Source organism: Lepus europaeus, chromosome 2, assembly GCF_033115175.1.
Source record: "Lepus europaeus isolate LE1 chromosome 2, mLepTim1.pri, whole genome shotgun sequence".
In the NCBI taxonomy this organism is placed as follows: domain Eukaryota; kingdom Metazoa; phylum Chordata; class Mammalia; order Lagomorpha; family Leporidae; genus Lepus; species Lepus europaeus.
This window is the reverse complement of record NC_084828.1, coordinates 165,833,384-165,847,391: the sequence shown is the minus strand read 5'-3', so window position 1 is coordinate 165,847,391 and position 14,008 is coordinate 165,833,384. Positions and strand designations below refer to the sequence as shown.

The following is a 14,008-nucleotide window of genomic DNA, read 5'->3' as shown; positions in this document are numbered from 1 at the left end:
TTGTAGGAGCATATTTTATATGTAGGGCATTGAACCTTTATAATCTATGCAGCAAACCATTTACACAAAGAGTCCAGTTTGCTTTCCACTGATCTTAATGGGGGGGTTTTGCAATACGATTTATAAAGATTCCTTTATCAAAATACAGGAATTTCATAAAATGATAAAGAATCTAAAATATATCACTCTTTTAATGTTTGGTTATCCCCTTGGAAGGAGATGTATACTTGTTGAATTATTTATTTAGTGGAGGGTTAAGCTTGCAGTTATGAGGTAAATTTAAAATATGTAAAAATTAAAAGAAAAATAAGAAAGGGAGGAGGATGAGGGAGGAATGGAAGGGGCGGGGAAGGGTGGGCCATAGCATCAGGTTCCTAAAACTATATATATAAAATACACGAAATGTGCTCCATCTATTTAAATACAATTAAAATAACACAACTCTCTGCACAAAGACTCAACAATGATTGATCTTTGCTGATTTCTTACTCCTCTCAAGATTTGCTCTGCTGTGGCTCACAAACCTAGTGCCTCTCTGACGGCTTCTCTGGTCCTGCTCGGTCTGTTTACTCACTGTCCCACTTCCTCAATTCCTCCCTCGTACCTGTAGTATGCTTGTACTTTTGTTCCAGCAGGAATTTCTACCCTGACTCACCCAATAGTCCAGATACCCAACTCCTTTGTTCACCCCAATGCTGACCCAAGACTGCCTTCTCCCTTCATGGCTCTGTTTGCTCAATCAGTCTTTGCCCTTTTTCTTCAACTTAAGTCAATGTTGCAGGATCCAGCATTTAATTATTCTGCTTTGTCCCAGGAGTCATCTCTGTTTTCTCAAATAAATTATCAACTTCTGAAGGACAAAAAAAACACTTTATAACCTCCTTCCGGGCTGTCCAAACCACCCTGTACAATGCTGACCTAATGCAGACCTCCAAAAACATGTATTGATTGACAGGTTTTATTTCACATTCTAATTTGCCAGGTACCAAACTCATTCTTAATAAACTGTGATTATGCACAGTACAGGGTTAAAGATATCATGGATCAATATTGCAACAACACTGAAAAATCTTATTTACTGTTTTTATAAAATATCATCAGACCAAACATATGCAAATGGTAGGGTAGGTACATATACTCAGATATCTGCATTTTATTATGTAAATGTTGACTTGAGAGCAAACATGACTAAGAAAAATGAAATAAGCATTTTCAGAAAATACTAGGCACATTGAGGTGAATTTTACCCTAATCTTTTTTCTCCTATATTTTTGCGAATATCTTTGAAATTAAAAGTGGAATATTGCTTTTTAGTCAAAAAAAGAATAAAGCAAACTCTAAGAGAAGCACTGATAGCTACAGAGCAGATTTTAGTAAGCTTTTCTTAAGACTACAAAATCAACAAAAAGGTGTCTAAAGAATAAGAGCATCTGTTCCTTCCTTAGTAGATACTGACTGTGTTCAAGTCAACGCTATACAAGCTAAGAGCAGTACAAACATGAATCAGACAAGGATTCCCTTCCCTGGGCACTTGGAAGGCAAGCAGAAAAGAGGAAAAAAAAAATGGTTAAGGGTCCAAAAATATTTATCAATAAGTGTTACTAAAATTCAAATAATATGTGTTAAGCACATAAGACAAAGTTTGGGAAAATCAAACAGAATGAAACCTTTGGAGATGCTCTTGGGAATGCACATGAAGAGCTTAGTGAGAGTAACTATAGGGACTGGAGGAAACTTAGCCAAAGGGTAAAATGAAGGTTTAGCTGTGCTAAATGTGAGCATGCTTGAAGGACAGGTGACACTCAACACTAAGCTAGAGAAACTACAACCAACTCAACTCCTTCATCCTACACAGAAGAGTTTACAGAATGATCTATTTTAAAACCCAATACACAGCCAGAGCCAGGTCTGGCCTTACTCAGAGCATTTTTAAACATGAGCTTTTGCTCGGGGGAAGCAGGAGCTGACAATCGTAAGCTAACTGCAGGAAAATGACACCTCTAGTCCCCTCTAATTTAGTTATTCTCAGGGACAAAAGGCATCCTGCAAACTTAAATGAAGAAAGTACAAGTACTGTGAAATATAGCAATGCAAAAACCAGACAATTTTCCAATATATTCACCCAAGGCTGCAGAGTAAATTTTCTATAGAGTGCTGTAAGAGACTCACACTGCTTTCCAAAACAAAACAGCAATAAAAAAAAAATTCATGTAAGAAGTATGAGTGGTATTGAAAGCAAATCTCTATGTGATTTCAGGCCTGCTGATTGCAGAGATGGATGCTGGAGAAACACAATTGCAGTGCAAAGAAATGTTTCCACGAAGAACATTGATTTGCCCGATCACAAGGATCCTATTCCATTGTATTCACGTATCAAGTCAATTACAAGCCCGTCAGCCGCCTTCTCCTTACCATTATCACTAATAACAATCTCTTTGAGTAAATGGTTCTTATTTATGCTTTATCACCTTCATAATATGTTAATATATTGGCATTCTTTGTAGCCCATTGAAACACACCATTAGTAGTCTGATATTGATCCTCAAGACATTCTTACCAAATAACTAAATATTTTCCTGATGAGAAGAAATAACAGGACACTGAAATATAAGAAAGGTAAGTAGTTTCAGGGGAAATGACACTAAAGCAATATGTGGAATCAAATATTGGGTCCTCAGGGGCCATTATTAACATACTCTGAGTCTTTTCACTGAACCAAAGTACCGTTTTCACTTTTGATTATTAAATTCCTTTAACGGACTCTGTTAAAATGATTCTACTTGCACCAAATACATTATAAAGTATTATACACCAGTGATTTCTAATCATGTATAAGAAATAATGAATTTTCTGGTTATAAAAAGCAAAACTATCAATTTAGTCCTAGTGTGTTAAAGCAAGATACCTCCTTCATCTTGCACATCAGACCAAAAGAAAAAAAGTCACCTTTGAGGATTCTTAGGAACAAATCCCTAAGCTTCCAGAGTGTGTGAAAGTTGGCCATCAAACCTTGCAAGTTCGGGGCCAGTGTTGTAACATAGGGGGTTCAGCAATAGCTTACACTTCTGATTCAGCTTCCCACTGATGTTCCTGGAAAGGCAGTGGAAGATGGCTCAAGCACTTGGACCCCTGTCCCCCATGTGAGAGGCCAGGATGGAGCTCCTGGCTCCTGCCTGCAGCCAGCCACAGCTGTTGCAGCCATGTGAGGAGTGAACCAACAGATGGAAGATTTCTGTCTCTCCCTCTGTCACTCTGACTTTTGAATAAACACATAAAACTTTTCAGAAGCGTCTCATTAAGTGATGTGACGGATGAATGTATAAAGAGAATTAAGTATCAGAAACAGAATGTTCAGCAGGGCCAGCACGGAGGCGTAGCAGGTAAAGCTGACTCAGGAAGTTAAGTGTCTCATCAAAGGGAGCAAAATATAAGCCTTGGCAGCAAAACGCAAAGGCGCTGGACAATCACACAGGCCGCAGAAACTCTGGGTTAGGAATCCAAACAGAGAAGTGAACCTTCATGTAATACGCAACTCATCAATGCAACATTCAGAACTTTTAAAATTTGATTGGAAGATACAGAGAGAGACAGAACAAGAGCGAGCGTGCTCCATACACTGCTTTACTCACAAAATGCCCACAATGGCCCCTAACTGGGGCTAAAAGTGGGAACCAGACTGTCAATCCAGGACTTCCACCTGGGTGTCAAGAACGTAATTATCTGAACCATCACTAATTGGCTCCACGTCTGCATAAGCAGGAAGCTAGAGCCACAGGCAGGAGGCCAGTATGGACCCTAGGTACTCCCTCTGATAAGGGAAATGGTCTTCCCCAAGCCAAAGGTCCACCTTTCAATTTTTTTTTTTTTAATAAACATGACTAAAGCAAAAGCTTGGTCCATTTTTTAATGCCTTTTTTTTTTAAGATTTACTTATTTATTTTGAAAGGTAAAGTTACAGAGAGAGAGAAAGAGAGACAGAGAGAAATATCTTCCATCTAATGATTCACTCCCCAAATGGCCACAACGGTCGGGTCTGGGCCAGGCTGAAACCAGAAGCCAGGAGCTTCTTCCAGGTCTCCCATGTGGGTGCAGGGGCCATCCTCCATTGCTTCCACAGGAGAACTAGCAAGCAGCTGAATCAGAAGTGGAGCAGCTGGGACTTGAACCGGTGCCCATATGGGATGTGGCACTGCAGGTAGTGGCTTTACCCTTTAAGCCACAGCATTGGTCCCTCAATGTTTTATAAGACCTAATTAGGTGCCGCCACTGTGGCACAGCCGGGTTAAGCCATGGCCAGCATCTCTGGTATCTTACATGGGTGCCGGTTCAAATCCTGATGCTCTACTTCTGATGCAGCTCCCTGCTAATGGACCTAGAAAAGCAGCAGAAGATGGGCCCCTGCACCCACAAGGGAGACCTAGAAAAAGCTCCTGACTCCTGACTTTGGCCTGGCCCACCCCTGGTCATCACAGCCATTTGGGGAGTGAAACAGTTGATGAAAGATCTCTCTCTCTCTCTCTCTTTCCTCTCTCTCTCTCTCTCTCTCTCTCTCTCTCTCTCTCTCTCTCTCTTTCTCTCTCCTCTCTCTGTAACTCTGCTTTCAAATAAATAAATCTTTTTAAAAAGAGACCTAATTAGAAGATCATCAACCTGATTTTCAGCATTTAAATGAGTACCTTGTTTGTATATTGTAATATTACTAATAATAGCAAATCAGTGGCAATAAAATGCAAGCCTGTTAATGAGCAACATTTATTGCATAAAATGAGGTACAAACACAACAGGAACAATTACACTGACAATAAGACATAGAAAGATCTAATTGCTTGGTGACACTGAAAAAAAAAGCTGCTGAGACCTGCACAGTGTGATTCCATGTTGATTGCATGTTTGCATGAGCATAGAGAATGCTGTAAAAGGATATACACCTGCCCATTAATACTGGTTCTCTCAGAGTTCATGATGACTCACTTGGTGTGGTGAGGGAGATTATGAACAATTTCACTATGTATCTTGAATCGTTCCTCTAATGTACAAAATATGTGATAGTTTGTAACACAAAAACTTGTTTAATTTAGAGGAATTATTCCTATAGAAACTATGTTTCCTATAAATGGAAATAAGGGTCTCTACACAATAAAATATGATAGAGAAAATAAATTTCAGAACAAACATTAGAGATTTAGCACAACTTGGAAAAACTGAGACAAGTCCAAACCAAAATCAGTTTGTTTTCTTCGCCACAATCAGGTTATTGATTTTATATATTCCTGAGTGAATAAGGCCTTGAAATTTGTATCAGAATCCCATCTTATATCAGTTCTCATCACTTTTAGACATTTCTTTATACCTGCTTAGTTAATTGTATAGGGAAAGTGTGCCAGGTTCTCTTTCCAAATGGGAATTCTGTCATTCTCACTAGATCCTTGAAGTCTCCAAAATTCTGAGTTAAGAAAGCCATCAGGGTATTGTTGCCAACAGGATATGGAATGGGTGGTTAATACATGACTCTTTCATGAAAGACGCTGAATTTTGAATGATTAAAACTGACAAAAAGATGGGCCTAACACTCAGCCCATCTCCTAGCCCTTTAAGCTAAGTTCACATCCTGATAGCTTCAATTTTCTGCCAACCCATGAAAGGAAGCCACATATAAAGGCTGATATTCTTGGCAATTGCTCAGGAATTGCCTCTCAAATCCTCTCCAAACCACCATCACTACCATTTAGCTCTGACCTACTTGCTTATTCTCATCCCTGAGCTCTAAATCCTGGCTACTTTGTCTTTCAACTCCACTTCTGCCCCTCCCTGGATTGGCACATGTGTTCCCTCTCTCTCCTGCCAGTGTCTTGGAATGCAGCATTATGGAGCTTTTTTCTTCTTTTCTTGCTTTCTGGGGCTTTGTTTTTCTATTATGGTTTCTGGCTTAGTCCATCTTCTGCTATATGCCTTTAACTAGGGATGTAACCCAATTCCAGCCAAGAGCCCCAGGGTTCCTAGCCTGGGGACTCACTTTTTTCTTGGGAAAAAGTTAGAGTAACGTGAGACTGCATCAGTGTGGGCACAGAATGATGCACTCTGTACTAGGGCTTATTTCTGGCACACAGAATGTCTTTTCACATAAAGCATCATGGAGGTGAATGTGACGTTAAGTAGCTCTGGTATAAAAACACATTCTCAGGGATGGGCATTGCAGCACAGAGGCTCAAGCTGCCACCTGCAGCACCCACATCCCATATCTGCCGGTTAGAATCTAGCTAGCTACTCTGTGCTTCTGATCCAGTTTCCTACTAATGCACACCCTGGAAGGGAGCAGATGATGACCAAAGTACTTGGGTTTCTGATACCCACATAGGAGTCGCAGATGCAATTCCTGCTCCCTGGCATTGAACTGGCCCAGCCCCAAATGTTGTGGGCATTTGGGTATTGAATCAGCAGATGGAGGATTTCTCTCTCTTCTCTGTCTTTCCCTCTCTCTCTGTCACTCTGCCTTTCAAATAAATAAATAAACATTTACAAACTAAAATAAAAATGCATTGCCTTCAGCAACACAGTACTATACAAGACACATAGAATGAGATAAATGACTTCATTCTGGAAACCTTTGATTATGACTTCAGTCTGCTTCCCGCACTCTACTCAATACTGCAAAGGTATTCTGTGGTCCTAGCTCTCAGAATGCTCACAGAGCAACTCCGAAACAGATGTGGTCCTGCAGACTACACGTAAGCTCAAAGAGCCAGAAGTAAATGTACAACCAAATACAATAGAGGAAAATCAAAACCCAACTCCCCAGTGCATTAGGAAGAAATTAAAAGAACAAAAGAATAATTAAAAATAAGACAGGAAAAGACTGAGAATGAGAGAAACAAAAGTAAGGATCCACAAGGTTAGGACTAGAGGGCAGGGAGGCAAAGAAAGCAAATTTACAGCAGAAAAATGGAGAATAGGAACAAAATGGTCAGCACAAAGGTCAAGGGAATAGAAGCTCTGACGCAGAAACAGAAGCATTAGCCCATGGAAATGCAGGAAGACACAGAAGGTGCCATGGAAAAGCAAGGTCGCATCAGACAGGCATCCTAAGGGGAATACTGATGGAGAAGCGAGGACAGAGAAGTTGGCAGACAAGAAGGACTATGAGAAATAACAACCATAAATCAAGACTTTCTTGGACTACGTGGAAATCTAGACATTCTTTCACTAGGCTCCACCTTCCTAACACATGCTTGTACTGAGAGTCCAGAGCAAGTAGGAACATTTGCTCACGCACCTGCTCCTTGGGTCCACAGGCACGAGAGGTCCTCCAGCATCACTGTTGTCTGAGTAACAGTTAGCATTGTGTGACTCTCACCCTATATATCTTTCCTGGCTTCATAGCTAATGGCATCCTCTCTACAGAGAACAATAGCATCATTCACGATATTTTTGAGCATTTACAGAATTTATATGAGCATGTTATGAACAGTAGTGCCAAAACACATGTTAAAACTTGATTTCAAAGATTGAGGAAAATAGTCTTATTTCCAAACCAAGGTATCCATAAGATTTTCATCCAGTTTTTTCCTAAGAATGACTGATGATCAAGTCAAAACAACAATTCAAGTGCTGGACTTTACTGGTTGCTGTGACATATGGAAAACAAATGCAAAATACTAATTGTACAGATAAACATTAACTTTTTCGTAAGACTAAAACTGGAAAAGTCCCATCTACATGGCTCTTTCATATCAGTGATATCTTCAGATTAAAGTTTTTCCCAAAGATGTTTCTCTTAAACTCTTTTCAATGCCAAATGGATCTCATCCTTTGCCTTTTGAAAGGAAAACAATTATCAAATTCCAGAAATTCTAAAAAGTGAATTAAGACCTGATGCCCTTAGCCTTTCTGCTTTCTGCTTCTTCTCTTGGTTTTATCTTTTTTGGTGCATCTCATAATTCACTGATTAAATTAAATTTGTAGAGCTGTCATCTTTTCCTTTTCTACTGTTCTATTGACAGCCTCATCACTAAATGCTTTGGGGATCATTAGACCCTCCACAGTAGAAACAACTATTATGATATTATTTGGGGAAAATTTAAATCAATCAATCAGCAAGATTTCTGAATCTTAGTTAGAAGATACAATACACTGTCAACATGTCTCAGATCATGGGAAGACACTGCTATTTTGACAAAAAGTAAAAAATACCAGTCAAATAGTTTAGTAAGACTCATTCCCGTTTGTGCAACCAGCTAGCAGTAAAACATTTTATAAGAAATGGTGAGAAAGCATGTGTCTCATTAAGACCACCTTGCCCCTCCATATTTTTATATTTTTCTGAAGTCTTTTAGCTTCTGAGAAAGTCAGTTTTCAGGACTGTGGGGTCTTTGTGTGTGTGTATGTATGTGTGTGTGTTACATGTTAAGAAAGGCAAATCAAAGCTGCATTGACTCTGCTGCTAGTATTCAGTGAGATCTGGTGAGAAAGCTAGGAAGAAACATTCAATAATTAGGCGGAGGAACAAAACATGCAGTCATCATGACAGAGGACGGCCTTCTAGATGGGAAAAGTTATGTTTCAGATATGAAGGTACGCATGGAGCTAACACGAGGCAAAAGAGTCCCTCTTGATACAGATGGGAGGAGGCGGCCATGTGAGGACTTGAGATTCTGATTTTCTTACAATACTGCAGTGAACATTAAAATAAAGGAACTCAGCACATTAGGCTGAAGACTGGAAAAGCAGTGTTCAGGGAGCCCAACCACTTGTGACAGTGAGGGCATGTCTGGGTGGAGTGTGTATATATGTGGAGCCGTGCATTCTTGAAGAGACACATGGACTTTCTAGGTCCCTTAGAGACCTCTGGACACCAAGAGAAATTATCCTAGGTGAATAACCATGGAAAACAGGGAACAAGCAGAAGTGGCAGTTTGAATGGACGTAAAAATCCACAACTCTAGCTTGACACAGAAGAATTAAAAGGATTATGCCACAGCATAAGTATTGTGTCATTGATTTGCCTCTTGCCTCTACCCCGTAAGCTGGGGGCCCAGGGAAACACCTGTTACATTCAAGTTTGGTCTCTGGTAAACAATTCCACTAATTATGCAATGAAAAATCTGTGAACCTGGCACCCAGACTTGGAACTCCCAGTTGCTCTCACTGCCAAAGGTCAATCTAATGTGTCTGCTTTTGAGATATTTTAGCCAAAGAATGTTAATGACATTTTCCGATATGCTGTGCAGTTCTACCACATGTCCCTCCCCAGAAATTTGAAATTACTAAAATACAGAGATATATTGAAAGGCACAAGACCACATTAGTGAGACACATGGCTAGCTTTTTAGATTTTCTGACCATTTTAGAAACCAACAAAAACACAGGTATGATAAGAAAAATACATTCCCTCTAAATCATAAAGAGAAGAGCCAAACAAAAATTAATAAACACTTTTTGCATATCTAAAACCATAATGCATTGTCAGCTCTATTAATTATTCCTTTTAGACTTCTAATAATCTCTTTGAACCTCAACAAGACTTGTAGATTAGACATTTTTTTCAATTTGCAAGAACATTGACTTATGCAATATGATGTCCCCAAATTCCCCAAGCACACATAAATAAAATGCACTTATGTGAACTCAGAGTTTCAGAAGCAAAATTATAAAGTCTCTTGCAATATTTTGTTGCCACAAAGTTACATTTCATGTGGAATGTTAGTACTATTTAATGTATTTATTTGGATGTAGAAGGGAGGCTTCCAAAAGAGACTAGAAGATATAGAGGTCTTAAAATGACCCTACATTTCCCCAAGTTTTAACGGAAGTCAAAGAACCTGGAAAAAATCCTCTCATGTTTACTGATCTATTCCATCTGGCTTGTGTGTGTGTGTGTGTGTGTTTTCCAAAACTTCCATAGCTAATGTGAAGCCAGGTTGTCTACAGCAGGTAAACAACAAGTTGGAGGGCAGTGGTTAATTTTTCGGAATCAACTGAGAAAAAGAACATCAGAATTGCATTCTTTTCAAATTCCCTAAGAATGTGATAAGCAAAAGAGCATCTGTCCCTAGCATATTGAGTGCAACACAAACCAATTTCTTAATCCCACAGTGTAATGACTGGAAAGTTAATTCTGAATTAAAAATGAGTTCCTAAAACTGTGACTATCAATAGCGAGAATATTGTTAGATATCGTTTGCTTCAATTATTCCTTACTTTCCACATAACAGGAAAGGGCACCGTCAGAGTTACCTTGACTATTTATGTAGTCTATCTAGTTTTTATATTTGTTTATCATTCATAAAACAAAATGTGGGGTTCCATTCTCTTTCAGCTTATTGCACTTGAAAAGTTGGTATATTTCCTTTAAGTCTTTTTCTATGGATATATTTGATTCCTTTTTCACCCCATGCATTCTTGGATTGAGTCTTGGCTGCCACAATCAAAGTATGTGGGCACACTTTTTTTTTTTTTCTTGCATCTATAGTGAAAACCTGAGCTCCAGACACTAACTCCTGAGTGCACAGTTCCAGTTTAAACCATTTGGTGTATACTGAAGACGTTTCCTTTACCAATAAATGTTCTTAATCAGCATGACTTTTAATTCTTCCTAGGTGAAGGCCTAGGCTCTAGCATGTAGAGATGTCTGTTGACACATCTATGGAGTTCTTGAATCCTTTGCTGTGCAAGATTGACACACTGGCCCTTTCAAAGTGGTGGTTGTAACAAAGTAAATAAAAGTAGGCATTGGGGCTTCAGAAGTGATAACATTGCTGTTTATTTATGGATGGCACTTCTCTGAAGTGATCAGCAGTGGCCATTGAAATGTATCGTGGGGATTAGGGGATGTCGCATCCATTTCACAGATAGGCAAACAAAACATGGTTGAGTATGAATAAAAATACAAGATGTTCCCAAAGAATTGGGTTCTCTGTCTTATGCTCCAAATACATAATTACATGAGGAATTGCATCAAGCACCACAGCAATTTATGCACTAAATTCTATGAAAACAACATGTGATTTTCTGAGTTTAATTGATTTTAAAAAAATTGGACATTATATGCCATTTATTTCATTAATTCATCTTACAAGGACTTTCGGGTAAATAAAAGTATCTAGTAAGAAAAGGAGCAAAAGACAGCATTATTGTTCATATGCCACTGAGACATTATTATTTCCTTCACAAAATATCACATACTATACTAACTAGGGTATTTTATTTCCATGTTTTCAAGGTTACTACACGGAGATACAGGGATTTGTAAGTTTTTCAAGCTGCAGTCAAAATAATATTCCATCTATCAGAGGATATTTCTGCATTTCTATGAGCCTCTTTATTCAGTTCTGAGACTAGAGTTTTCAGTGTTATTGTGGCAGTCCTAATTAACTTCACAAACTCATCTGGTTCCACCAAACATGGATAACCAGTGGGCTCTTCTACCACCTATAGAGAGGAAGTTAAATGAGAAGTATAGCATGACAGTGCCAATATTAAGCCTTTGGAGAAGCCCTAATTTTACCCACTCAAAGGAGAAAACTTTCAGCACCACAAAAAGCCAGTAATAATGATTAAATGATGCCTGTCATTTTGTCCCACCCATGAGAACCGTTCTCCACCCACTCCCAAGTGATGGATGTGTTTCCATCCTCGCTGGGCTTAGAAGCGGCCAAGGATGCACAGAGTTCCATTTTTCAGATCACCAGACAGTGGGTAAAGCAGCATTTGATGTACTCTCCAGAAAGCAAACAAAAACTCAAGAGTGTCACAAAACCAAGGTCACCTGCCATGACTACTGAGATACTAAAACAGTCTCGGCCATCCCAAAGCAAAAGTCACAAATGTTAAGCCTTGAAAGAATATTAGTGACTGGACCTGACCCAGACACCAGCGTACAGACTTACAGAGTTTTCCCCAAATAAAAACAGGATCCATATCTTATCCTTTATTTCCCATACTCTTGACATTTTATATCTATTAAAAATTGGAGTTTTGAATTACCAAAATTTTATTCATGTATTTGATTCCACATGGCATATATTTCCTCTCCAATAAACCTACATGGGAAAGCAATATTTCTAAAATGTGAACAAATTCTATGCCAACATCAACCTGAAAGAAAAATGAAAAACAAAAACAAAATTCAACTCACCTCACCTCTTTCTACCCCACTCTTTTTCTTTTCAAAATTACTCTCAAGCATTTAACATTTGAAATCTGAAAACCAACAGCCAACTCCTTAGACTTTTTCATGGCCCTAAAATCAATCACTTGCTAATAAATCCTAAATTTATTATAATTAATTTATTATAGATAACATATTAGATATTATAACTAGACACTATAGCTAAAGCATCACATAATAAGCAGTGATTTCTTCACTATAACATCTCTGACAAAGAAATAGAAGCAAAAGCTGTGAGTATTTATGTAACTTTGCAATGTTTAACCCTGACAGCTAAACAGCAATAGTCACAAAGCCAAATGTCGTATTTCCAAATACCTTTTACCTGTCTCCAGGTTGCTGAGCCACATTACCTACCACCCTTCATCTAGGAGCAAGAGTGCTGAAGGTTTTCTAACAATCATTCCAGAGATTAAAGTAGGAAAGACAAAAAAGAAAATGCTTATAATTTCAAATTAGAAATGAGAAATTCACTTCGCGTTGTGAGTGTGTGCCCCTCCCAGGCAGAACTCCGCTCTTTTCTGTTTGCGTGGGTTTCCGATCCCTTGAGGACCTGTGTGCTTTCTCATCAAAGAGCATGATCCACTCTATGTTGCTCTTTTAAAAATCCGTATTATGCCTGTTTCCATTTTCAGAAAGCGTGTTTTTTAAGCACATCCAAAATAGTCCAACATTTCCCCACTACTGCAACAAATAGTGGCACCTGGCCTCCACATATGCAGAACAACCCAGGAATGCGTGTTTGCTCTTCGTGTCCCGTCAGCTCCCTCTGCGCTCTTGCTGTACAACAGCTATAGCATAAAAAGGTCTATTCTCACATGCTTTTGATATTACACTATTTAATCACACACAGCTGTGGATTATGGGCCTGTTACAAAACAATTTTAATGTCACACTTGAAGCCAATTTCGAATAAACATCAACCATTTACTCTGAATTAAAAGTTTGACACCAAAAAAAAAAAAAAAAAGTTTGCTTTTAAAGGAAAAAAGACTGTTTTCTTTGAATGTGACATGGCCATAATTGTGATGGCGCATCCCCTCGGCCAAGAAGACTGATAACGTCAGAAAGGACTGTGTAAAATCACATTAGTGCAAAAGCAAACCTTTCTAGAATAACTGAAGACAGAGGGACCTGGCCTGAACTTGCATCCTCCCTTCTCCATTTTTGTGTCCCCCTGCCCCCAGCAAATTGCTCCTGCTCCCAGCCTTCAAATGTTATTACTTGATAGAAATAGCTTGGTTTTATAATCCTCTGAGTTACTTTTTCCCATGTTGGGAGAAAGTGAAAGGAAAATGTTTTAGGAAGATAATGTCAAAATAGGCATCGTGTTCCTCTTAGTGTGGGCTTGCTCTGGACAATGAAAATGAACTTTGTGCAGTTTTGTTGTTTTCAAGTAGGCAACAAATGCAATGTTGTGAAAATAGTATCTACATACTTGAAAAACCAGGAAATACCCCTTCAAACTATGGGCAGTCACACTGATAATAACAATTTGGGGGCACGAAGGAAAAAATAAATGGGAGGGTGGCCCCTTGTTTCTATTTATGTCTTATTTACTGCCAATTAAAATTCTATACACTCTAAAATGGAACAAACGAGATTTATCATAGTTTCAGGTATCATATCTCTCCCCTGAAGTGAAAGAAAATATTTGGAGTTGTACCTAAAAATGCTATCCCGGAAGATTTTTAGAAAACCAGTTTTGTATGTTTCAGACTTCCAAAGGAAAACAGAACTTGGGAGTGTTCAAGGCTGTTTTAAAACAATTGGCAAGTTACCAACTCCAGCTATCAATGCAAATCTGCGGCAGGAAGTACTAAGGAAATTCTAGACTCATTCCAC

The 14,008-nt window shown here is 38.8% G+C and overlaps 1 protein-coding gene across 15 annotated transcripts in view; it reads right to left on the bottom strand.

Annotated features, from left to right (window-relative positions):
- The window catches only part of RBMS3 (RNA binding motif single stranded interacting protein 3), a 1,606,934-nt gene that overhangs the window by 782,905 nt on the left and 810,021 nt on the right, over positions 1-14,008 (bottom strand). Inside the window, exon 1 of one of the 15 annotated variants that reach the window (XM_062215630.1) lies at positions 12,867-12,940. The exons of 13 other annotated variants lie outside the window; for them this stretch is intronic. The gene's annotated coding sequence lies outside the window, so the exon portion shown is untranslated. Of the gene's footprint in view, positions 1-12,488; positions 12,511-12,866; positions 12,941-14,008 lie in introns of those variants that run through there. One more of the 15 variants, XM_062215649.1, reaches the window with a different exon arrangement.